Raw genomic sequence first — 8,362 nt, 5'->3', positions numbered from 1 at the left:
CTTGCTTGTGTGTGAGTGTGATTGTATGTGTGTGTGTGTGTGTGTGTGTGTGTGTGTGTGTGTGTGTCAGAGTGTGTGTGGGGAAAATGTGAGGGATTTGGGGATGAAAGAATAAAGGTAAAAGAACCAGTGAAAGATCAGTTCCTCAACCTTTCTATTCTAGGAGAATCTGAATTAGAGGGATTCACACATGCAAAAAAGTTACATTGTCACCCACCCTAACAGAGCTGTATAGACCTGTACAGCAAAGAGTGTTTCCCACCCTTCAGTTCTACAAGGATCGAGTCTTTAGCCACTGCAGTCACTGACCAACAGTGTACCCCAGAAAGAATTCAGGATGAAAAACAGGATGAAATGTGCTTTGGAAAAACAGGCCTTTAGACAGTGAGATGCATATCTGAGGAAGAATTTTAATGAACCCAGATTCTTGTATCTTCCCATGCATAGAAAAGCACTAAAATCATTAACTGAACTACCTGTTCATTGTGACTAGAGGTAATCGTTTACTGAGAGGTATGCTTGGTTGACTGCCCTTATTCCTTAGCCCAAAGTCATGTATATCCTGGCTCCTTCCCTACTTCTTTGGAGCAGTTCCTCAGAGCTGTCTGAGAGGCTGTCTCCCAGGCTACAGTCCACAGTAAGACCCTGAATAAAACTTAAACTCACAGATCTTACATTGTACCTTTTTCTTTCAGACCCCTTATGCAGCTTATGTGCCTTCATGAAACGTGTCTAGTGCTTTGGCTTAGTTTTACCACTGTGTAAAAGATGGCATAAAAACTCTGTTAATCAAGGTGTTTGTAGGCTTTTTTTCTCCTGGAATATGATATTAGCAAAATAATTTTAAAAACCCACAATATTCAGGATGGCAGTGTGAGGGAATTATGTAACTGGGAACGCTATCATCGGTGTTCAGTATACAGTAGTGAGTTGACAGAAAATATTCAGCCATGTGTTACCAATCGGTTTATAATATAAACTGGTGTGGCAATCTTCACAGAGATTTCCTTTAGGGTGTTCTGATGTATATATTCTTGCTTTTTAAGGCAAACCAAAAATAAACATTGGCTAAGAGAGTTCAGAGCTAAAGAAAAATTGGAGTAGACATACAAATTCTGTTGTATGTTTCTTTCCTATTTATCCATTCACAGGCTTTTTATTTTTGAAGGGATTTTCTCTGATGCTTCTACTGTCTTAGTCTAGGTTAAGAGGGCCAAGCAGTCATTCAACAGCATTTGTTGGACATCTGTTGTGTGCTAAGCCTTTTGCTGGGACTCACAGTTCTAGGGGAGACCAAGACAAATATGGGCAGACAATGAAAGGGTTTGGGATCTGTGTATTTTAAACAGAACAGCAAGAATTTTTTGTAGCCCTAATACTGAAAAAACTAGTTAGAAGGCTGCACTTTAGCTGGAAAAGGATACTTTATGAATCTCTTCACGAAATTACTCCTTTATTTTCAATTACTGTAATTGTTCTAATCAAAGATTAGGGGAAATGTGATTACTGAATTTAAGGCTGATTGTTAAGTGAGTACCCATAAGAAGTATAAACTAAAGACTATAATAAGGCAAGGAAAGAAATATCAGTATCATAGTAGGAAGCTTCTGTTTTCAAGAACATTTTATGATATAAAATTTCATTTTACAGTGATTGTCTGAATAACAACGAAGCTTGAAATACTTATTTGAAGGCAATGAGAGATTTAAAGACTTTAATATGAATAAAATTTGAAAGCACATAGTAAAGTCTGAACTTATCAGTGACACATAACGGTTTACTGACATATCTTCAGTCAACTGTTTGACAAAACAGGTTACCAATATATTTGTAATATGGATATTATGGGGCAATGCCTTTAATCTTGGGTTTCCAATTACAGGTGTTAAAACTTGTATCTCTAAACGTTACATATGTGCACTGTGCCTTGTATCTTCCCTGTTAAAGCTCTTCTCATATTGCCTATAATTAGTAGTTTACATGACAGATTTTCTAATTAGAATATGAGTTCCAAGAAGGAAGGGCACAGATCTTGTTCATATTTATATTTTTTATTCCTTGCAGATATTCTGAAATTCAATAACTGTTTAACCAGTCAATCGATTGATCAAACAGCTTATATCCTATAGGCATAATACAGTTCTATAGTATAGTATAATACTCTCACACACATGCACATACCCAGAGAGAGTGAGAAATAAAGATGGGGAAAACTGAAAGAATCAGTGATTTGTGGTTTGTTATTGGCCCTAAAATTTCTGCAATTAGGTGAACTTCTTTAGCTTCCTCTGTTTTCAGAAACTCATGTGTAAACACTATTTGATCAGCTTGATGGGGATCATAAAAAACAGAGATCTGGGTGGAATAGTCATGCTTATTTGCCGAGCAGAACCCTTCAATGGCTTTCTTTTTTTTTTCTTTTTTAACATCTTTATTGGAGTATAATTGCTTTACAATGGTGTGTTAGTTTTGGATGTATAACAAAGTGAATCAGCTATACATATATATATGTTCCTATATCTCTTCGCTCTTGAGTCTCCCTCCCTCCCACCCTCCCTATCCCACCTGGCTGCTTCCCACTAGCTATTTATGTTACGTTTGGTAGTGTATATATGTCCATGCCACTCTCTCACTTTATCACAGCTTACCCTTCCCCCTCCCCATATTCTCAAGTCCATTCTCTAGTAGGTCTGTGTCTTTATTCCTGTCTTACCCCTAGGTTCTTCATGACCTTTTTCTCTTTTTTTGTTTAGATTCCATATATATGTGTTAGCATATGGTATTTGTTTTTCTCTTTCTGACTTACTTCACTCTGTATGACAGACTCTAGGTCCATCCACCTCCCTACAAATAACTCAATTTCGTTTCTTTTTATGTTTGTGGAATTTCCCTCCTTTTGTCTCCTGTCTTGCAAGGTAGAAGTCAGAACCTCACCTCCAGTTTCTGTCACAGCTATGGTACAAAGACTGTCAATCAGATGCAATCATTCAACCTTTGTGGACTCCATTCTGGGTAAGCCTGAGGGAGGCCACAGTGGCAAGAGTCCCAGGGGCAGCATCCTTGGACTCTTGTCCCTCTGGCCTCCTGCAGGCTTACCCAGGGATAATGTATCCATAACGTTACAGAAACATTAACTGCATTATGTGATGTGTGAAATTAATCCGGGTTTTTTTTTTTAACATCTTTATTGGAGTATAATTCCTTTACAATCATGTGTTAGTTTCTGCTTTATAATAAAGTGAATCAGCTATACATATACATATATACCCATATCTCCTCCCTCTTGCGTCTCCATCTCTCTCCCACCCTCCCTATCCCAACCCTCTAGGTGGTCACAAAGCACCGGGCTGGATTACTCTGCCAGTGGTAGTCGCTTAGGGCCTCTCAGAGCAGTCAGACTTATCTTCCAAACCTGATTTTCTGACCTTCCCAGATTCTGTGAATTATCTAATATCTTTTAATACATTTCTTGTCTGCTTAAGCTAGCTAGAATTTGCAAAAAGTATCCTGACTGAAAACAGTCTATAAAAGGACACAGAAAGAGCAAGACACTTTGATAAGGGGGAAGGGGGAAAGCAGGGAGTGCTCTTTAATCAGAAAAGTAGGAACAAGTTAATGTTTATATTAGATGTAGATTTGTACCAGTTTATTAAGCTACATCATACTGGTGCTTTCTCATTCACTGCCTTATTTGATGCTCCCTACAATTTCATGAGAATAGTATGCTCATTATTTTAATAGGAAGAGATGTAAGACTCAGAGAAGTTAAGTGTGGAGACAATTGGCAGGTGAATCCAGGCCCCATACTTTGAGTCTCATGGTCTCCATGCTACACACCGAAACACCATTCACTGTAGAGTTCCAGCAGAGTCACTAAAAAGAATGTTATGTTTCAATTTTAAGGCTTCTGGGCACCAACAGGTAGGTTCTTTAGCTAGATAACTAAATAATTGGACCTTTTCTTTTTTGTTAATATGTACTTCAATTTAAAGTAGTTTCACTAAGTTTATTCAATGTGTTTGACTACAAACAAATCTCAGCAAACCAGATGTGGGATTGTTCAGGTAATAGCTATCTGCCAGCTACTCCACACAGGCCAGAAAATCTCATCAAAAAGGAAGATCATGCTATAACAGCATTTATATTACATTCAGAACTTTTCTCAGAGAAGAATAGTAATTTAAGCCATAAAATTTTTTAACACTTTTTGAATATAAAAATACCTGGTTGAAATCCCTAAGTCCCTGGGATTTAAACTGAAATTATTTTGTTCCACCTTCAGAAATATTCCTTGACAAGAAATCTGCATTCACTGAGGGCATAAAATATTTGATACTTCTCTATGTCTGCTTAAGGAATAACACATAAGAACGTACATTGATGTTTTTTTAAAAAGCAGGCAGCTTACCTGAAGGGAAAAGGTATAAATTAAAGTGAATTGACTAGAACCTAGCACACAATGAGAGTTTTTTTCTTTTCTTTCCTTTTTAGAGGTTTTTCTTTTAAGGTCAATATGATCAGTTGATTCATCACCAATCATCAGGATCACTTCACACCTGTCAGAATGGCTATTATCAAAAAGGCAACAAATGTTGGCAAGTATACGGAGAAAAGGAAACCCTCATGCATTGTTGGCGGGAATGTAAATCGGTGCAGCTACTGTGGAAAACAATATGGAGATTCCTCAGTAAATTAAGAATAGAACTACCTTATGATCCAGCAATTCCACTCTTGGGTATTTTTCCAAAGAAAATGAAAACATGAATTGGAAAGATATATGCACCCCTATGTTCATTGCAGCATTATTTGTAAATAGCTTGGCTATTTGCAAATAGCCAAGATATGGAAGCAACCTAAGTGCTCATGAATAGATGAATAGATGTAGAAGATGTGGTATAGATATACAATGGGATGTTACTCAGCCATAACAAAGAATGAAATCTTGCCATTTGTGACAACACAGATGGACCTAGAGGGTATAAATCTAAGTGACATAAATTGGACAAAGACAAATCCTGTATGATTTAACTTATATGTGAAATTTAAAAATGCAAAACAAGTGAACAAACATAACTAAACAGAATCAGAGGTATAGATACAGTGAACAAATAGATGGTTGCCAAAAGGGAGAAGTGGGGGCTTGAGAGAAATAGGTGAGGGAGATTAAGAGGTACAAATTTCCAGTTGCAAAATAAATAATTCATGAGTATGAAGTGTACAGTGTAGGAGATATAGTCAATAGCTATGTAATACCTTAGTATGGTGACATATCATAACTAGAGTTATCATGATGATCATTTTGAAATGTACAGAAATATCGGATCACCATGTTGTGTACCAGGAACTAATGTCCTGCTGTAGGTCAATTATACTTGAAAAATAAACAATGTATTAAAATACTAATAACATATGCACTTACAATCACAGGGCTTACATGTGAATATATTTAAGTCTACAGATATTAAGTACAGGCTCAATATCAGTGGGGAGAGGAGAGAGGAACATTGAAAATATTTAATATTACTGACATCTATGGGTATATTCAAGAGCCAGTAGAAATATGAAACTATGGAAACACTACATGCATTATGGGATGCCTGAAATTAATCCAGGTTTTAAAAATTCTGGATTACTCTGCAATGCATTTGGAATAAATAGTCTGAAAGGGACTAAGAAAGAAATATTTACTATTTAACAAACCATGAAAGGATAAAAAAATCTAGCTATAATTTGTTACTTATTTGGAGGTTGATGTAAATGAATCAGATTATAAAAACCTCTAAAACATCTACAAATTAAATAAATTTTACAAAGTGCTAAATTCCTTTCTTTTTTTCTTAACATCTTTATTGGAGTATAATTGCTTTACAACAGTGTGTTAGTTTCTGCTTTATAACAAAGTGAATCAGTTATACATATATATATGTCCCCATATCTCTTCCCTCTTGTGTCTCCCTTCCTATCCCACCCCTCTAGGTGGTCACAAAGCACCGAGCTGATCTCCCTGTACTATGCGGCTGCTTCCCACTAGCTATCTATTTTACATTTGGTAGTGTATATATGTCCATGCCACTCTCTCACTTCGTCCCAGCTTACCCTTCCCCCTCCCCGTATCCTCAAGTCCATTCTCTAGTAGGTCTGCGTCTTTATTCTCATCTTGCCGCTAGGTTCTTCATGACCTTTTTCTCTTTTTTTGTTTAGATTCCATATATACGTGTTAGCATATGGTATTTGTTTTTCTCTTTCTGACTTACTTCACTCTGTATGACACACTCTAGGTCCATCCACCTCACTACAAATAACTCAATTTCGTTTCTTTTTATGGCTGAGTAATATTCCATTGTATATATGTGCCACATCTTCTTTATCCATTCATTTGTCAGTGAACACTTAGGTTGCTTCCATGTCCTGGCTATTGTAAATAGAGCTGCAATGAACATTTTGGTACATGATTCCTTTTTGAATTATGGTTTTCTCAGGGTATATGCCCAGTAGTAGGATTGCTGGGTCATATGCTAGTTCTATTTTTGGTTTTTTAAGGAACCTCCATACTGTTCTCCATAGTGGCTGTATCAATTTACATTCCCACCAACAGTGCAAGAGGGTTCCCTTTTCTCCACACCTTCTCCAGCATTTATTGTTTCTAGATTTTTTGATGATGGCTATTCTGACTGATGTGAGATGATATCTCATTGTAGTTTTGATTTGCTTTTCTCTAATGATTAATGATGTTGAGCATTCTTTCATGTGTTTTTTGGCAATCTGTATATCTTCTTTGGAGAAATATCTATTTAGGTCTTCTGCCCTTTTTTGGATTGGGTTGTTTGTTTTTTTGATATTGAGCTGCATGGGCTGCTTGTAAATTTTGGAGATTAAACCTTTGTCAGTTGCTTCATTTGCAAATATTTTCTCCCATTCTGAGGGTTGTCTTTTGGTCTTGTTTATGGTTTCTTTTGCTGTACAAAAGCTTTGAAGTTTCATTAAGTCCCATTTGTTTATTTTTGTTTTTATTTCCATTTCTCTAGGAGGTGGGTCAAAAAGGATCTTGCTGTGATTTATTTCTGAGATCACTAGGAAACATACACCAAATCAGTTTTTATGAAGTAATCAGAAATTATTTTTCTTTAGTGTTCACAGTGAAAAAGGATGGTTAGATATTTTGAAGTTTACAAATGCTTTTTATTTGTATTTATTTTTATTTTTTAAATGAACCTTTTATTTTAGAACAGCTTTATATTTACAGAAAAATTGCAGAGATACTACACAGAGTACCATAAATCTCACACCCAGTATCACTTATTCTTAATATCTTAGTATGTCTATTTGTTATAATTAATGAACCACTATAGATACATTATTATTAAGCAAAGCCCATACTCTATACAAATTTGCTTAGTTTTTCTATAGTATCCTTTTCTTAAAATGGAAGTAAAATTGACCTACAGCACTATGTTTATTCCAGGTGCACAACACAGTGCTTTGATATATCTATACATCACAAAATTATCACCATATGAGTCTAGTAACCATTTGTCATCATAAAAAGTTATTATAGTATTATTGACTCTATTCCTCATGCTGTATATTTCATTCCTGTGACTCATTTTGAAACTGGACGTTTGTACCTCTTAATCTTTCTCGCTCAGTTTACTCATCCCCAACCCTCCCACTGTGACAACCATCTGTTTATTCTCTTTATCTATGATTCTGAAATTTTTCTTTCTCTCTTTGACATTTCAGTTAACATAATACCCTCTATGTCGATCCATATTGTTGCAAATGGAAAGATTTCATCCTTTTTAAATGGCTGAGTAATATCCCATTGTGTACATGTATGCCACATCTTCTTTATCCCTTCATTTATTGATATATGCTTAGGTGGCTTCCATATCTTGGCTATTGTAAATAATGCTGCAATGAACAATGGGGTGTATATGTCTTTTCAAATTATTGTCTTTGTTTTCTTTAGAAAAATACCCAGAGGTGGAATTGCTGGATCACATGGTAATCTTATTTTTAATTTTTTTGAGGAAACTCCATAATGTTTTTCACAGTGGCTGCACCAATTTACATTCCCACCAACAGTGTATGAGGGCTCCCTTTTCTCCACCTTCTCACCAACATTTGTTATTTGTTGTCTTTTGGATAACAGCTATTTTGACAGGTGTGAGGTGATATACTTTTGTGTGTTTTTAAAAAATTTATTTATTTTATTTATTTATTTTTGGCTGTGTTGGGTCGTTGCTGTGCACGGGCTTTCTCTAGTTGTGGTGAGCAGGAGCTACTCTTTGTTGCGGTGCATGGGCTTCTCATTACAGTGGCTTCCCTTGTTGCGGAGCATGGGATCTAAGCACCCAGGTTT

Source organism: Globicephala melas, chromosome 14, assembly GCF_963455315.2.
Source record: "Globicephala melas chromosome 14, mGloMel1.2, whole genome shotgun sequence".
Lineage (NCBI taxonomy): Eukaryota > Metazoa > Chordata > Mammalia > Artiodactyla > Delphinidae > Globicephala > Globicephala melas.
The sequence above is the reverse complement of the archived record's forward strand: the minus strand, read 5'-3'. Positions refer to the sequence as shown.